Raw genomic sequence first — 16,858 nt, 5'->3', positions numbered from 1 at the left:
TACCAATTGGAGGTCTTCATCAAATTTTCTTTCAACGGAAAAAATTTCATTTAACATTAGGTGGGGTGAGAGCGTTTTGGTCCATTTTGTAAAGAGTGGGCGAAACGTCACCCAAAATTAAAACCTCCATAACTCTCTCATTTAAGGTCCAAAAGTTTGAGATTTCTACCAATTGAAGGTCTTCAAATTCTCCTTTAACGGAAAAAATCTCATTTAAAAATTCGGTGGGATGAGAGAGTTTTGGTCCATTTTATAAAGAGTGTGTGAAACGTCACCCAAAATTAAAACTTCCATAACCCTCTCATTTTAAGTCAAAAAGTTGTGAAATTTCTACCAATCGGAGGTCCTACGATTCTTTTTCCTGGGAAAGAAATCTCAATTCAAAATTTGTTGGGATGAGAGAGTTGTAGTCCGTTTTATAAAGAGTGTGCGAAACGTCATCCAAAATTAAAACCTCTGCAACTCTCTCACTTTAAGTTCAAAAGTGGTGAAATTTCTACCAATCTTCAAATTCTCTTTCCGGGGAAAAAAATCTTGTTTTAAAAATCGTTGGGGTGAGAGAGTTGTTGTCCGTCTTAAAAAGAGTGTGCGAAACGTCACCCAAAATTAAAACCACCATAAGTCTCTCTTTTCAAGTCCAAATGTGGTGAAATTTCTAACAAATTAGTGGACTTCAAATTCTCTTTCAACGAAAAAAATCCCATTTAAAAATTCGGTAGGGCGAGAGAGTTTTGGACCATTTTATAATGAGTGTGTGAAACGTCACCCAAAATTAAAACGTCCATAACTCACTCATTTTAAGTCGAAAAGTGGAGAAATTTCTATCAATTAGATGTCTTCAAATTCTCTTTCAAGTAAAAAAATCTCATTTAAAAATTCGGTGGGATGAGAGAGTTTTGGTCCATTTTAAAAAGAGTGTGTGAAACGTCACCCAAAATTAAAACTTCCATAACTCTATCATTTGAAGTCAAAAACTGGTGAAATTTCTACCAATCGGAGGTCCTAAGATTCTTTTTCTTGGGAAAGAAATCTCATTTCAAATTTTGTTGGGATGAGAGAGTTATAGTCCGTTTTATAAAGAGTGTGCGAGACGTCATCCAAAATTAAAACCTGTGTAACTCTCTGACTTTAAGTTCAAAAGGGGTGATATTTCTACCAATCTTCAAATTCTCTTTCCGGAAAAAGAAATCTTCTTTTAAAAATCGTTGGGGTGAGAGAGTTGTTGTCCGTTTTAGAAACAGTGTCTGAAACGTCACCCAAAATTAAAACCTCTATAACTCTCACTTTAAGCCCAAAAGTGGGGAAATTTCTACCAATCGGAGCTCCTAAGATTCTTTTTCTTGGGAAAGAAATCTCATTTCAAAATTTGTTGGAATGAGAGAGTTGTAGTCCGTTTTATAAAGAGTGTGCAAAACGTCATCCAAAATTAAAACCTCTGCAACTCTCTGACTTTAAGTTCAAAAGGGGTGAAATTTCTACCAGTCTTCAAATTCTCTTTCCGGGGAAAGAAATTTTGTTTTAAAAATCGTTGGGGTGAGAGAGTTGTTGTCCGTCTTATAAAGAGTGTGCGAAACGTCACTCAAAATTAAAACCTCATAACTCTCTCACTTTAAGTCCAAAAGTGGTGAAATTTCTACCAATCGGAGGTCTTCTAATTCTCTTTCATGGGAAAGAAATCTCGTTTCAAAATTTGATGGGGTGAGAGAGATGTAGTCCGTTTCATAAAGAGTGTGTTAAACGTCACCCAAATTAAAACCTCAATAACTCCCTCATATTAAGTGCGAAAGCGGTGAGATTTCTACCAATTGGAGGTCTTCATCAAATTTTCTTTCAACGGAAAAAATTTCATTTAACATTAGGTGGGGTGAGAGCGTTTTGGTCCATTTTGTAAAGAGTGGGCGAAACGTCACCCAAAATTAAAACCTCCATAACTCTCTCATTTAAGGTCCAAAAGTTTGAGATTTCTACCAATTGAAGGTCTTCAAATTCTCCTTTAACGGAAAAAATCTCATTTAAAAATTCGGTGGGATGAGAGAGTTTTGGTCCATTTTATAAAGAGTGTGTGAAACGTCACCCAAAATTAAAACTTCCATAACCCTCTCATTTTAAGTCAAAAAGTTGTGAAATTTCTACCAATCGGAGGTCCTACGATTCTTTTTCCTGGGAAAGAAATCTCAATTCAAAATTTGTTGGGATGAGAGAGTTGTAGTCCGTTTTATAAAGAGTGTGCGAAACGTCATCCAAAATTAAAACCTCTGCAACTCTCTCACTTTAAGTTCAAAAGTGGTGAAATTTCTACCAATCTTCAAATTCTCTTTCCGGGGAAAAAAATCTTGTTTTAAAAATCGTTGGGGTGAGAGAGTTGTTGTCCGTCTTAAAAAGAGTGTGCGAAACGTCACCCAAAATTAAAACCACCATAAGTCTCTCTTTTCAAGTCCAAATGTGGTGAAATTTCTAACAAATTAGTGGACTTCAAATTCTCTTTCAACGAAAAAAATCCCATTTAAAAATTCGGTAGGGCGAGAGAGTTTTGGACCATTTTATAATGAGTGTGTGAAACGTCACCCAAAATTAAAACGTCCATAACTCACTCATTTTAAGTCGAAAAGTGGAGAAATTTCTATCAATTAGATGTCTTCAAATTCTCTTTCAAGTAAAAAAATCTCATTTAAAAATTCGGTGGGATGAGAGAGTTTTGGTCCATTTTAAAAAGAGTGTGTGAAACGTCACCCAAAATTAAAACTTCCATAACTCTATCATTTGAAGTCAAAAACTGGTGAAATTTCTACCAATCGGAGGTCCTAAGATTCTTTTTCTTGGGAAAGAAATCTCATTTCAAATTTTGTTGGGATGAGAGAGTTGTAGTCCGTTTTATAAAGAGTGTGCGAGACGTCATCCAAAATTAAAACCTGTGTAACTCTCTGACTTTAAGTTCAAAAGGGGTGAAATTTCTACCAATCTTCAAATTCTCTTTCCGGAAAAAGAAATCTTCTTTTAAAAATCGTTGGGGTGAGAGAGTTGTTGTCCGTTTTAGAAACAGTGTCCGAAACGTCACCCAAAATTAAAACCTCTATAACTCTCACTTTAAGCCCAAAAGTGGGGAAATTTCTACCAATCGGAGCTCCTAAGATTCTTTTTCTTGGGAAAGAAATCTCATTTCAAAATTTGTTGGAATGAGAGAGTTGTAGTCCGTTTTATAAAGAGTGTGCAAAACGTCATCCAAAATTAAAACCTCTGCAACTCTCTGACTTTAAGTTCAAAAGGGGTGAAATTTCTACCAGTCTTCAAATTCTCTTTCCGGGGAAAGAAATTTTGTTTTAAAAATCGTTGGGGTGAGAGAGTTGTTGTCCGTCTTATAAAGAGTGTGCGAAACGTCACTCAAAATTAAAACCTCATAACTCTCTCACTTTAAGTCCAAAAGTGGTGAAATTTCTACCAATCGGAGGTCTTCTAATTCTCTTTCATGGGAAAGAAATCTCGTTTCAAAATTTGATGGGGTGAGAGAGATGTAGTCCGTTTCATAAAGAGTGTGTTAAACGTCACCCAAATTAAAACCTCAATAACTCCCTCATATTAAGTGCGAAAGCGGTGAGATTTCTACCAATTGGAGGTCTTCATCAAATTTTCTTTCAACGGAAAAAATTTCATTTAACATTAGGTGGGGTGAGAGCGTTTTGGTCCATTTTGTAAAGAGTGGGCGAAACGTCACCCAAAATTAAAACCTCCATAACTCTCTCATTTAAGGTCCAAAAGTTTGAGATTTCTACCAATTGAAGGTCTTCAAATTCTCCTTTAACGGAAAAAATCTCATTTAAAAATTCGGTGGGATGAGAGAGTTTTGGTCCATTTTATAAAGAGTGTGTGAAACGTCACCCAAAATTAAAACTTCCATAACCCTCTCATTTTAAGTCAAAAAGTTGTGAAATTTCTACCAATCGGAGGTCCTACGATTCTTTTTCCTGGGAAAGAAATCTCAATTCAAAATTTGTTGGGATGAGAGAGTTGTAGTCCGTTTTATAAAGAGTGTGCGAAACGTCATCCAAAATTAAAACCTCTGCAACTCTCTCACTTTAAGTTCAAAAGTGGTGAAATTTCTACCAATCTTCAAATTCTCTTTCCGGGGAAAAAAATCTTGTTTTAAAAATCGTTGGGGTGAGAGAGTTGTTGTCCGTCTTAAAAAGAGTGTGCGAAACGTCACCCAAAATTAAAACCACCATAAGTCTCTCTTTTCAAGTCCAAATGTGGTGAAATTTCTAACAAATTAGTGGACTTCAAATTCTCTTTCAACGAAAAAAATCCCATTTAAAAATTCGGTAGGGCGAGAGAGTTTTGGACCATTTTATAATGAGTGTGTGAAACGTCACCCAAAATTAAAACGTCCATAACTCACTCATTTTAAGTCGAAAAGTGGAGAAATTTCTATCAATTAGATGTCTTCAAATTCTCTTTCAAGTAAAAAAATCTCATTTAAAAATTCGGTGGGATGAGAGAGTTTTGGTCCATTTTAAAAAGAGTGTGTGAAACGTCACCCAAAATTAAAACTTCCATAACTCTATCATTTGAAGTCAAAAACTGGTGAAATTTCTACCAATCGGAGGTCCTAAGATTCTTTTTCTTGGGAAAGAAATCTCATTTCAAATTTTGTTGGGATGAGAGAGTTGTAGTCCGTTTTATAAAGAGTGTGCGAGACGTCATCCAAAATTAAAACCTGTGTAACTCTCTGACTTTAAGTTCAAAAGGGGTGAAATTTCTACCAATCTTCAAATTCTCTTTCCGGAAAAAGAAATCTTCTTTTAAAAATCGTTGGGGTGAGAGAGTTGTTGTCCGTTTTAGAAACAGTGTCCGAAACGTCACCCAAAATTAAAACCTCTATAACTCTCACTTTAAGCCCAAAAGTGGGGAAATTTCTACCAATCGGAGCTCCTAAGATTCTTTTTCTTGGGAAAGAAATCTCATTTCAAAATTTGTTGGAATGAGAGAGTTGTAGTCCGTTTTATAAAGAGTGTGCAAAACGTCATCCAAAATTAAAACCTCTGCAACTCTCTGACTTTAAGTTCAAAAGGGGTGAAATTTCTACCAGTCTTCAAATTCTCTTTCCGGGGAAAGAAATTTTGTTTTAAAAATCGTTGGGGTGAGAGAGTTGTTGTCCGTCTTATAAAGAGTGTGCGAAACGTCACTCAAAATTAAAACCTCATAACTCTCTCACTTTAAGTCCAAAAGTGGTGAAATTTCTACCAATCGGAGGTCTTCTAATTCTCTTTCATGGGAAAGAAATCTCGTTTCAAAATTTGATGGGGTGAGAGAGATGTAGTCCGTTTCATAAAGAGTGTGTTAAACGTCACCCAAATTAAAACCTCAATAACTCCCTCATATTAAGTGCGAAAGCGGTGAGATTTCTACCAATTGGAGGTCTTCATCAAATTTTCTTTCAACGGAAAAAATTTCATTTAACATTAGGTGGGGTGAGAGCGTTTTGGTCCATTTTGTAAAGAGTGGGCGAAACGTCACCCAAAATTAAAACCTCCATAACTCTCTCATTTAAGGTCCAAAAGTTTGAGATTTCTACCAATTGAAGGTCTTCAAATTCTCCTTTAACGGAAAAAATCTCATTTAAAAATTCGGTGGGATGAGAGAGTTTTGGTCCATTTTATAAAGAGTGTGTGAAACGTCACCCAAAATTAAAACTTCCATAACCCTCTCATTTTAAGTCAAAAAGTTGTGAAATTTCTACCAATCGGAGGTCCTACGATTCTTTTTCCTGGGAAAGAAATCTCAATTCAAAATTTGTTGGGATGAGAGAGTTGTAGTCCGTTTTATAAAGAGTGTGCGAAACGTCATCCAAAATTAAAACCTCTGCAACTCTCTCACTTTAAGTTCAAAAGTGGTGAAATTTCTACCAATCTTCAAATTCTCTTTCCGGGGAAAAAAATCTTGTTTTAAAAATCGTTGGGGTGAGAGAGTTGTTGTCCGTCTTAAAAAGAGTGTGCGAAACGTCACCCAAAATTAAAACCACCATAAGTCTCTCTTTTCAAGTCCAAATGTGGTGAAATTTCTAACAAATTAGTGGACTTCAAATTCTCTTTCAACGAAAAAAATCCCATTTAAAAATTCGGTAGGGCGAGAGAGTTTTGGACCATTTTATAATGAGTGTGTGAAACGTCACCCAAAATTAAAACGTCCATAACTCACTCATTTTAAGTCGAAAAGTGGAGAAATTTCTATCAATTAGATGTCTTCAAATTCTCTTTCAAGTAAAAAAATCTCATTTAAAAATTCGGTGGGATGAGAGAGTTTTGGTCCATTTTAAAAAGAGTGTGTGAAACGTCACCCAAAATTAAAACTTCCATAACTCTATCATTTGAAGTCAAAAACTGGTGAAATTTCTACCAATCGGAGGTCCTAAGATTCTTTTTCTTGGGAAAGAAATCTCATTTCAAATTTTGTTGGGATGAGAGAGTTGTAGTCCGTTTTATAAAGAGTGTGCGAGACGTCATCCAAAATTAAAACCTGTGTAACTCTCTGACTTTAAGTTCAAAAGGGGTGAAATTTCTACCAATCTTCAAATTCTCTTTCCGGAAAAAGAAATCTTCTTTTAAAAATCGTTGGGGTGAGAGAGTTGTTGTCCGTTTTAGAAACAGTGTCCGAAACGTCACCCAAAATTAAAACCTCTATAACTCTCACTTTAAGCCCAAAAGTGGGGAAATTTCTACCAATCGGAGCTCCTAAGATTCTTTTTCTTGGGAAAGAAATCTCATTTCAAAATTTGTTGGAATGAGAGAGTTGTAGTCCGTTTTATAAAGAGTGTGCAAAACGTCATCCAAAATTAAAACCTCTGCAACTCTCTGACTTTAAGTTCAAAAGGGGTGAAATTTCTACCAGTCTTCAAATTCTCTTTCCGGGGAAAGAAATTTTGTTTTAAAAATCGTTGGGGTGAGAGAGTTGTTGTCCGTCTTATAAAGAGTGTGCGAAACGTCACTCAAAATTAAAACCTCATAACTCTCTCACTTTAAGTCCAAAAGTGGTGAAATTTCTACCAATCGGAGGTCTTCTAATTCTCTTTCATGGGAAAGAAATCTCGTTTCAAAATTTGATGGGGTGAGAGAGATGTAGTCCGTTTCATAAAGAGTGTGTTAAACGTCACCCAAATTAAAACCTCAATAACTCCCTCATATTAAGTGCGAAAGCGGTGAGATTTCTACCAATTGGAGGTCTTCATCAAATTTTCTTTCAACGGAAAAAATTTCATTTAACATTAGGTGGGGTGAGAGCGTTTTGGTCCATTTTGTAAAGAGTGGGCGAAACGTCACCCAAAATTAAAACCTCCATAACTCTCTCATTTAAGGTCCAAAAGTTTGAGATTTCTACCAATTGAAGGTCTTCAAATTCTCCTTTAACGGAAAAAATCTCATTTAAAAATTCGGTGGGATGAGAGAGTTTTGGTCCATTTTATAAAGAGTGTGTGAAACGTCACCCAAAATTAAAACTTCCATAACCCTCTCATTTTAAGTCAAAAAGTTGTGAAATTTCTACCAATCGGAGGTCCTACGATTCTTTTTCCTGGGAAAGAAATCTCAATTCAAAATTTGTTGGGATGAGAGAGTTGTAGTCCGTTTTATAAAGAGTGTGCGAAACGTCATCCAAAATTAAAACCTCTGCAACTCTCTCACTTTAAGTTCAAAAGTGGTGAAATTTCTACCAATCTTCAAATTCTCTTTCCGGGGAAAAAAATCTTGTTTTAAAAATCGTTGGGGTGAGAGAGTTGTTGTCCGTCTTAAAAAGAGTGTGCGAAACGTCACCCAAAATTAAAACCACCATAAGTCTCTCTTTTCAAGTCCAAATGTGGTGAAATTTCTAACAAATTAGTGGACTTCAAATTCTCTTTCAACGAAAAAAATCCCATTTAAAAATTCGGTAGGGCGAGAGAGTTTTGGACCATTTTATAATGAGTGTGTGAAACGTCACCCAAAATTAAAACGTCCATAACTCACTCATTTTAAGTCGAAAAGTGGAGAAATTTCTATCAATTAGATGTCTTCAAATTCTCTTTCAAGTAAAAAAATCTCATTTAAAAATTCGGTGGGATGAGAGAGTTTTGGTCCATTTTAAAAAGAGTGTGTGAAACGTCACCCAAAATTAAAACTTCCATAACTCTATCATTTGAAGTCAAAAACTGGTGAAATTTCTACCAATCGGAGGTCCTAAGATTCTTTTTCTTGGGAAAGAAATCTCATTTCAAATTTTGTTGGGATGAGAGAGTTGTAGTCCGTTTTATAAAGAGTGTGCGAGACGTCATCCAAAATTAAAACCTGTGTAACTCTCTGACTTTAAGTTCAAAAGGGGTGAAATTTCTACCAATCTTCAAATTCTCTTTCCGGAAAAAGAAATCTTCTTTTAAAAATCGTTGGGGTGAGAGAGTTGTTGTCCGTTTTAGAAACAGTGTCCGAAACGTCACCCAAAATTAAAACCTCTATAACTCTCACTTTAAGCCCAAAAGTGGGGAAATTTCTACCAATCGGAGCTCCTAAGATTCTTTTTCTTGGGAAAGAAATCTCATTTCAAAATTTGTTGGAATGAGAGAGTTGTAGTCCGTTTTATAAAGAGTGTGCAAAACGTCATCCAAAATTAAAACCTCTGCAACTCTCTGACTTTAAGTTCAAAAGGGGTGAAATTTCTACCAGTCTTCAAATTCTCTTTCCGGGGAAAGAAATTTTGTTTTAAAAATCGTTGGGGTGAGAGAGTTGTTGTCCGTCTTATAAAGAGTGTGCGAAACGTCACTCAAAATTAAAACCTCATAACTCTCTCACTTTAAGTCCAAAAGTGGTGAAATTTCTACCAATCGGAGGTCTTCTAATTCTCTTTCATGGGAAAGAAATCTCGTTTCAAAATTTGATGGGGTGAGAGAGATGTAGTCCGTTTCATAAAGAGTGTGTTAAACGTCACCCAAATTAAAACCTCAATAACTCCCTCATATTAAGTGCGAAAGCGGTGAGATTTCTACCAATTGGAGGTCTTCATCAAATTTTCTTTCAACGGAAAAAATTTCATTTAACATTAGGTGGGGTGAGAGCGTTTTGGTCCATTTTGTAAAGAGTGGGCGAAACGTCACCCAAAATTAAAACCTCCATAACTCTCTCATTTAAGGTCCAAAAGTTTGAGATTTCTACCAATTGAAGGTCTTCAAATTCTCCTTTAACGGAAAAAATCTCATTTAAAAATTCGGTGGGATGAGAGAGTTTTGGTCCATTTTATAAAGAGTGTGTGAAACGTCACCCAAAATTAAAACTTCCATAACCCTCTCATTTTAAGTCAAAAAGTTGTGAAATTTCTACCAATCGGAGGTCCTACGATTCTTTTTCCTGGGAAAGAAATCTCAATTCAAAATTTGTTGGGATGAGAGAGTTGTAGTCCGTTTTATAAAGAGTGTGCGAAACGTCATCCAAAATTAAAACCTCTGCAACTCTCTCACTTTAAGTTCAAAAGTGGTGAAATTTCTACCAATCTTCAAATTCTCTTTCCGGGGAAAAAAATCTTGTTTTAAAAATCGTTGGGGTGAGAGAGTTGTTGTCCGTCTTAAAAAGAGTGTGCGAAACGTCACCCAAAATTAAAACCACCATAAGTCTCTCTTTTCAAGTCCAAATGTGGTGAAATTTCTAACAAATTAGTGGACTTCAAATTCTCTTTCAACGAAAAAAATCCCATTTAAAAATTCGGTAGGGCGAGAGAGTTTTGGACCATTTTATAATGAGTGTGTGAAACGTCACCCAAAATTAAAACGTCCATAACTCACTCATTTTAAGTCGAAAAGTGGAGAAATTTCTATCAATTAGATGTCTTCAAATTCTCTTTCAAGTAAAAAAATCTCATTTAAAAATTCGGTGGGATGAGAGAGTTTTGGTCCATTTTAAAAAGAGTGTGTGAAACGTCACCCAAAATTAAAACTTCCATAACTCTATCATTTGAAGTCAAAAACTGGTGAAATTTCTACCAATCGGAGGTCCTAAGATTCTTTTTCTTGGGAAAGAAATCTCATTTCAAATTTTGTTGGGATGAGAGAGTTGTAGTCCGTTTTATAAAGAGTGTGCGAGACGTCATCCAAAATTAAAACCTGTGTAACTCTCTGACTTTAAGTTCAAAAGGGGTGAAATTTCTACCAATCTTCAAATTCTCTTTCCGGAAAAAGAAATCTTCTTTTAAAAATCGTTGGGGTGAGAGAGTTGTTGTCCGTTTTAGAAACAGTGTCCGAAACATCACCCAAAATTAAAACCTCTATAACTCTCACTTTAAGCCCAAAAGTGGGGAAATTTCTACCAATCGGAGCTCCTAAGATTCTTTTTCTTGGGAAAGAAATCTCATTTCAAAATTTGTTGGAATGAGAGAGTTGTAGTCCGTTTTATAAAGAGTGTGCAAAACGTCATCCAAAATTAAAACCTCTGCAACTCTCTGACTTTAAGTTCAAAAGGGGTGAAATTTCTACCAGTCTTCAAATTCTCTTTCCGGGGAAAGAAATTTTGTTTTAAAAATCGTTGGGGTGAGAGAGTTGTTGTCCGTCTTATAAAGAGTGTGCGAAACGTCACTCAAAATTAAAACCTCATAACTCTCTCACTTTAAGTCCAAAAGTGGTGAAATTTCTACCAATCGGAGGTCTTCTAATTCTCTTTCATGGGAAAGAAATCTCGTTTCAAAATTTGATGGGGTGAGAGAGATGTAGTCCGTTTCATAAAGAGTGTGTTAAACGTCACCCAAATTAAAACCTCAATAACTCCCTCATATTAAGTGCGAAAGCGGTGAGATTTCTACCAATTGGAGGTCTTCATCAAATTTTCTTTCAACGGAAAAAATTTCATTTAACATTAGGTGGGGTGAGAGCGTTTTGGTCCATTTTGTAAAGAGTGGGCGAAACGTCACCCAAAATTAAAACCTCCATAACTCTCTCATTTAAGGTCCAAAAGTTTGAGATTTCTACCAATTGAAGGTCTTCAAATTCTCCTTTAACGGAAAAAATCTCATTTAAAAATTCGGTGGGATGAGAGAGTTTTGGTCCATTTTATAAAGAGTGTGTGAAACGTCACCCAAAATTAAAACTTCCATAACCCTCTCATTTTAAGTCAAAAAGTTGTGAAATTTCTACCAATCGGAGGTCCTACGATTCTTTTTCCTGGGAAAGAAATCTCAATTCAAAATTTGTTGGGATGAGAGAGTTGTAGTCCGTTTTATAAAGAGTGTGCGAAACGTCATCCAAAATTAAAACCTCTGCAACTCTCTCACTTTAAGTTCAAAAGTGGTGAAATTTCTACCAATCTTCAAATTCTCTTTCCGGGGAAAAAAATCTTGTTTTAAAAATCGTTGGGGTGAGAGAGTTGTTGTCCGTCTTAAAAAGAGTGTGCGAAACGTCACCCAAAATTAAAACCACCATAAGTCTCTCTTTTCAAGTCCAAATGTGGTGAAATTTCTAACAAATTAGTGGACTTCAAATTCTCTTTCAACGAAAAAAATCCCATTTAAAAATTCGGTAGGGCGAGAGACTTTTGGACCATTTTATAATGAGTGTGTGAAACGTCACCCAAAATTAAAACGTCCATAACTCACTCATTTTAAGTCGAAAAGTGGAGAAATTTCTATCAATTAGATGTCTTCAAATTCTCTTTCAAGTAAAAAAATCTCATTTAAAAATTCGGTGGGATGAGAGAGTTTTGGTCCATTTTAAAAAGAGTGTGTGAAACGTCACCCAAAATTAAAACTTCCATAACTCTATCATTTGAAGTCAAAAACTGGTGAAATTTCTACCAATCGGAGGTCCTAAGATTCTTTTTCTTGGGAAAGAAATCTCATTTCAAATTTTGTTGGGATGAGAGAGTTGTAGTCCGTTTTATAAAGAGTGTGCGAGACGTCATCCAAAATTAAAACCTGTGTAACTCTCTGACTTTAAGTTCAAAAGGGGTGAAATTTCTACCAATCTTCAAATTCTCTTTCCGGACTTTTAAAAATCGTTGGGGTGAGAGAGTTGTTGTCCATTTTAGAAACAGTGTGCGAAACGTCACCCAAAATTAAAACCTCTATAACTCTCACTTTAAGCCCAAAAGTGGGGAAATTTCTGCCAATCGGAGGTCCTAAGATTCTTTTTCTTGGGAAAGAAATCTCATTTCAAAATTTGTTGGAATGAGAGAGTTGTAGTCCGTTTTATAAAGAGTGTGCAAAACGTCATCCAAAATTAAAACCTCTGCAACTCTCTGACTTTAAGTTCAAAAGGGGTGAAATTTCTACCAGTCTTCAAATTCTCTTTCCGGGGAAAGAAATTTTGTTTTAAAAATCGTTGGGGTGAGAGAGTTGTTGTCCGTCTTATAAAGAGTGTGCGAAACGTCACTCAAAATTAAAACCTCATAACTCTCTCACTTTAAGTCCAAAAGTGGTGAAATTTCTACCAATCGGAGGTCTTCGAATTCTCTTTCATGGGAAAGAAATCTCGTTTCAAAATTTGATGGGGTGAGAGAGATGTAGTCCGTTTCATAAAGAGTGTGTTAAACGTCACCCAAATTAAAACCTCAATAACTCCCTCATATTAAGTGCGAAAGCGGTGAGATTTCTACCAATTGGAGGTCTTCATCAAATTTTCTTTCAACGGAAAAAATTTCATTTAACATTAGGTGGGGTGAGAGCGTTTTGGTCCATTTTGTAAAGAGTGGGCGAAACGTCACCCAAAATTAAAACCTCCATAAGTCTCTCATTTAAGGTCCAAAAGTTTGAGATTTCTACCAATTGAAGGTCTTCAAATTCTCCTTTAACGGGAAAAATCTCATTTAAAAATTCGGTGGGATGAGAGAGTTTTGGTCCATTTTATAAAGAGTGTGTGAAACGTCACCCAAAATTAAAACTTCCATAACCCTCTCATTTTAAGTCAAAAAGTTGTGAAATTTCTACCAATCGGAGGTCCTACGATTCTTTTTCCTGGGAAAGAAATCTCAATTCAAAATTTGTTGGGATGAGAGAGTTGTAGTTCGTTTTATAAAGAGTGTGCGAAACGTCATCCAAAATTAAAACCTCTGCAACTCTCTCACTTTAAGTTCAAATGTGGTGAAATTTCTACCAATCTTCAAATTCTCTTTCCGGGGAAAAAAATCTTGTTTTAAAAATCGTTGGGGTGAGAGAGTTGTTGTCCGTCTTAAAAAGAGTGTGCGAAACGTCACCCAAAATTAAAACCACCATAAGTCTCTCTTTTCAAGTCCAAATGTGGTGAAATTTCTAACAAATTAGTGGACTTCAAATTCTCTTTCAACGAAAAAAATCCCATTTAAAAATTCGGTAGGGCGAGAGAGTTTTGGACCATTTTATAATGAGTGTGTGAAACGTCACCCAAAATTAAAACGTCCATAAGTCACTCATTTTAAGTCGAAAAGTGGAGAAATTTCTATCAATTAGATGTCTTCAAATTCTCTTTCAAGTAAAAAAATCTCATTTAAAAATTCGGTGGGATGAGAGAGTTTTGGTCCATTTTAAAAGAGTGTGTGAAACGTCACCCAAAATTAAAACTTCCATAACTCTATCATTTGAAGTCAAAAACTGGTGAAATTTCTACCAATCGGAGGTCCTAAGATTGTTTTTCTTGGGAAAGGAATCTCATTTCAAAATTTGTTGGAATGAGAGAGTTGTAGTCCGTTTTATAAAGAGTGTGCAAAACGTCATCCAAAATTAAAACCTCTGCAACTCTCTGACTTTAAGTTCAAAAGGGGTGAAATTTCTACCAGTCTTCAAATTCTCTTTCCGGGGAAAGAAATTTTGTTTTAAAAATCGTTGGGGTGAGAGAGTTGTTGTCCGTCTTATAAAGAGTGTGCGAAACGTCACTCAAAATTAAAACCTCATAACTCTCTCACTTTAAGTCCAAAAGTGGTGAAATTTCTACCAATCGGAGGTCTTCGAATTCTCTTTCATGGGAAAGAAATCTCGTTTCAAAATTTGATGGGGTGAGAGAGATGTAATCCGTTTCATAAAGAGTGTGTTAAACGTCACCCAAATTAAAACCTCAATAACTCCCTCATATTAAGTGCGAAAGCGGTGAGATTTCTACCAATTGGAGGTCTTCATCAAATTTTCTTTCAACGGAAAAAATTTCATTTAACATTAGGTGGGGTGAGAGCGTTTTGGTCCATTTTGTAAAGAGTGGGCGAAACGTCACCCAAAATTAAAACCTCCATAACTCTCTCATTTAAGGTCCAAAAGTTTGAGATTTCTACCAATTGAAGGTCTTCAAATTCTCCTTTAACGGAAAAAATCTCATTTAAAAATTCGGTGGGATGAGAGAGTTTTGGTCCATTTTATAAAGAGTGTGTGAAACGTCACCCAAAATTAAAACTTCCATAACCCTCTCATTTTAAGTCACAAAGTTGTGAAATTTCTACCAATCGGAGGTCCTAAATTCTTTTTCCTGGGAAAGAAATCTCAATTCAAAATTTGTTGGGATGAGAGAGTTGTAGTCCGTTTTATAAAGAGTGTGCGAAACGTCATTCAAAATTAAAACCTCTGCAACTCTCTCACTTTAAGTTCAAAAGTGGTGAAATTTCTGTGGACCCCGATCCCGAGGACGAATGTGGCGAGGGACACGAGGTCCCCCGTCGATCCTCTAAGATCTCCACAATGTGAAGGAGAGCTCTACCCAGGAACTCTCGAAATGGTGCCACTCACAGCATGGGTGACGATGTAAATGAGATACCTCTCGATTCAAGGACTGGCCCGGAACCGAGATGTACCTATAACAAAGAAGAGTCGCCATCCAGGGAAGTAGGCCCTGGATCCCATGAAATGCTCTGTTGCAACGGATAACCAGAGATACAAAAGTCCGTGCCTGATGACGAATGGGGAAGGTATTAAGCGCCCCCAATTCGCCCAAGTGCAAGCACCTGGTCTCTTATGCCATTTTTAATTAATTTTGAAGAGTTTTGGGCTAAAATCATGTGAAATGGGAACGAGTATCCCCGAGAAAACGTCTATCTATGCATGCATGACCCGGGGATGGGCAGAAGAAAATAAACATCCAAATCCTAACTCACCGCATCTAATCCTAACCCATCACATCTAGGAAAGCAATAACATCCGCATGCACAACTACAGCTAAGCAAGTAATAGCAGATATGATAAGCAGAAAAGCGGTAAATATCTACAGCTAAGCATATGATCATGATAAGTAAGCCAATAAATGTCACAGCTAAGCAAGTAAATAAGCAAGTGAAACTAAACGCAAAAGGAACAAGCAAGCTGAAAGTAAACACACACGGAACCAAAGACAAACACATGATAAGCTAAAAGACGCGAGGAAAGAAAGGAATCAGAAAATAGACGGTATGCGCAAACCCAGGATGCCAGGGAAAAGAAAATGGGACATACGATAGACTCAGGGAGCGATTCTAAAGGAATCGAGCTCAGTGATCCTGATCCGCTAAAATCGGATAAGTCTCACGATCGTCATAGCCTATCGTTGGGCTCAGCGAGGACAATCCCTGTGAAGGGGCCACGCTACGTCATCGCCCGTCCCAAAACCCGATAAAACGTCGGAAAACCGATAACACCGGCAAACCACGATCAACATCGGAAATGAAATGAAAAGAAGGCTCCGAGTGACCTGGCAATCACCATCCTTGCCGATTTTGGTTTTTGCATTTTTGAGAAAAAGCTTGAAAGATATTTTTAGATGCTGAAATGATTTTTTGAAGGATTTAAATGATTTTATTGAAAAGTTTGAACGATTTTATTGAAAAGGTTTGACTGAACTTGGGATGACGATCCCAAGCTGCCTACGTACCCTGTGAAAAGGGATCAAGCCAACGTAGTTCGAAACAGCTTTTCGAAATACGCTTTGAGTGTTTTTTGATGTTTTTTGGATTTTTGTTATTTGATTTTTATGTATTTTTATCCCTTTTGATCGAAAGAGGGTTCTGGCTCAGGAGGTTGCCGTCCGTCGTCGCCTAAACCCGACGAAGTGTTCCCAAAATCGATGGGGATCCCAAAATGCGAAGAGTATCCCAGAGAACATGCAAAGAATAATCCCGAAAAGGAAAGAACTCCTAAACCCTACAAGAAGTAGTAATCTCGAAGAAAAGAGAACCCCTGGCCCTGTAAGAGATGACGACCTCAGAAAGAAGAAAAACCATACGCCCTGTAAGAATCCCAAGGAAGGCAAGAAGATGCGAAGGGCAAGGGATTTGCCTACTAGACTGACTTGAACCAAAGTCGACCTGACTGAGATGGGTCAAACATTCGATCAACTCGTTTCAAAAGAAACGAAGTCAATTGGCCCCAGTAATAAATCAGATATCTCAAGTGACTCGCTATTGGTCAACCTATTCTGTAAGGAACAAAGTCGATCGGCCCTAAGTACAAGGATGGGGAGGTTTCAAATATCCAGTAGATATGGATCCGGTCAAAACCACCGACAAATTATACTACCATTGTTCAAATGCGGTGTCCCGGCGATACTATTGTCATAACATAGTAGTGCAGCTTCTTACTCCTAAAGGAAATGATATTATCACAGACATGCCTACACCGGTGTACTAATCATGTTACTGCCCAATAATTTGAAGAGCCATCGAGGTTATTAGGGTTCCCAACGAAATGTTATAACCCACGCAACCGAAAAGGGACAGGATAACATGAATGTTTTCATGGTTAAGTAGGGGGGGAGCTATCTAGGTGAATGAGGCATAACGAGACAGATTTTTTAGTCTCTTTGTAACTTGGCAATAGCATTACCACACACACTGTATTCCAACAATGTCATTATATTTATCCAAAAACTGACTAGACAGCAAGGCTATCAAAATTTGTGTATGGGCAACCAAGACCTTGAAAGGAGGTAAGTGGGTCGACTCAC

Source organism: Tasmannia lanceolata, unplaced genomic scaffold (genome assembly GCF_043159265.1).
Source record: "Tasmannia lanceolata isolate RefF3 unplaced genomic scaffold, GAP_Taslan_0.1 ptg000021l, whole genome shotgun sequence".
Lineage (NCBI taxonomy): Eukaryota > Viridiplantae > Streptophyta > Magnoliopsida > Canellales > Winteraceae > Tasmannia > Tasmannia lanceolata.
Note: the sequence above shows the minus strand (reverse complement) of the source record.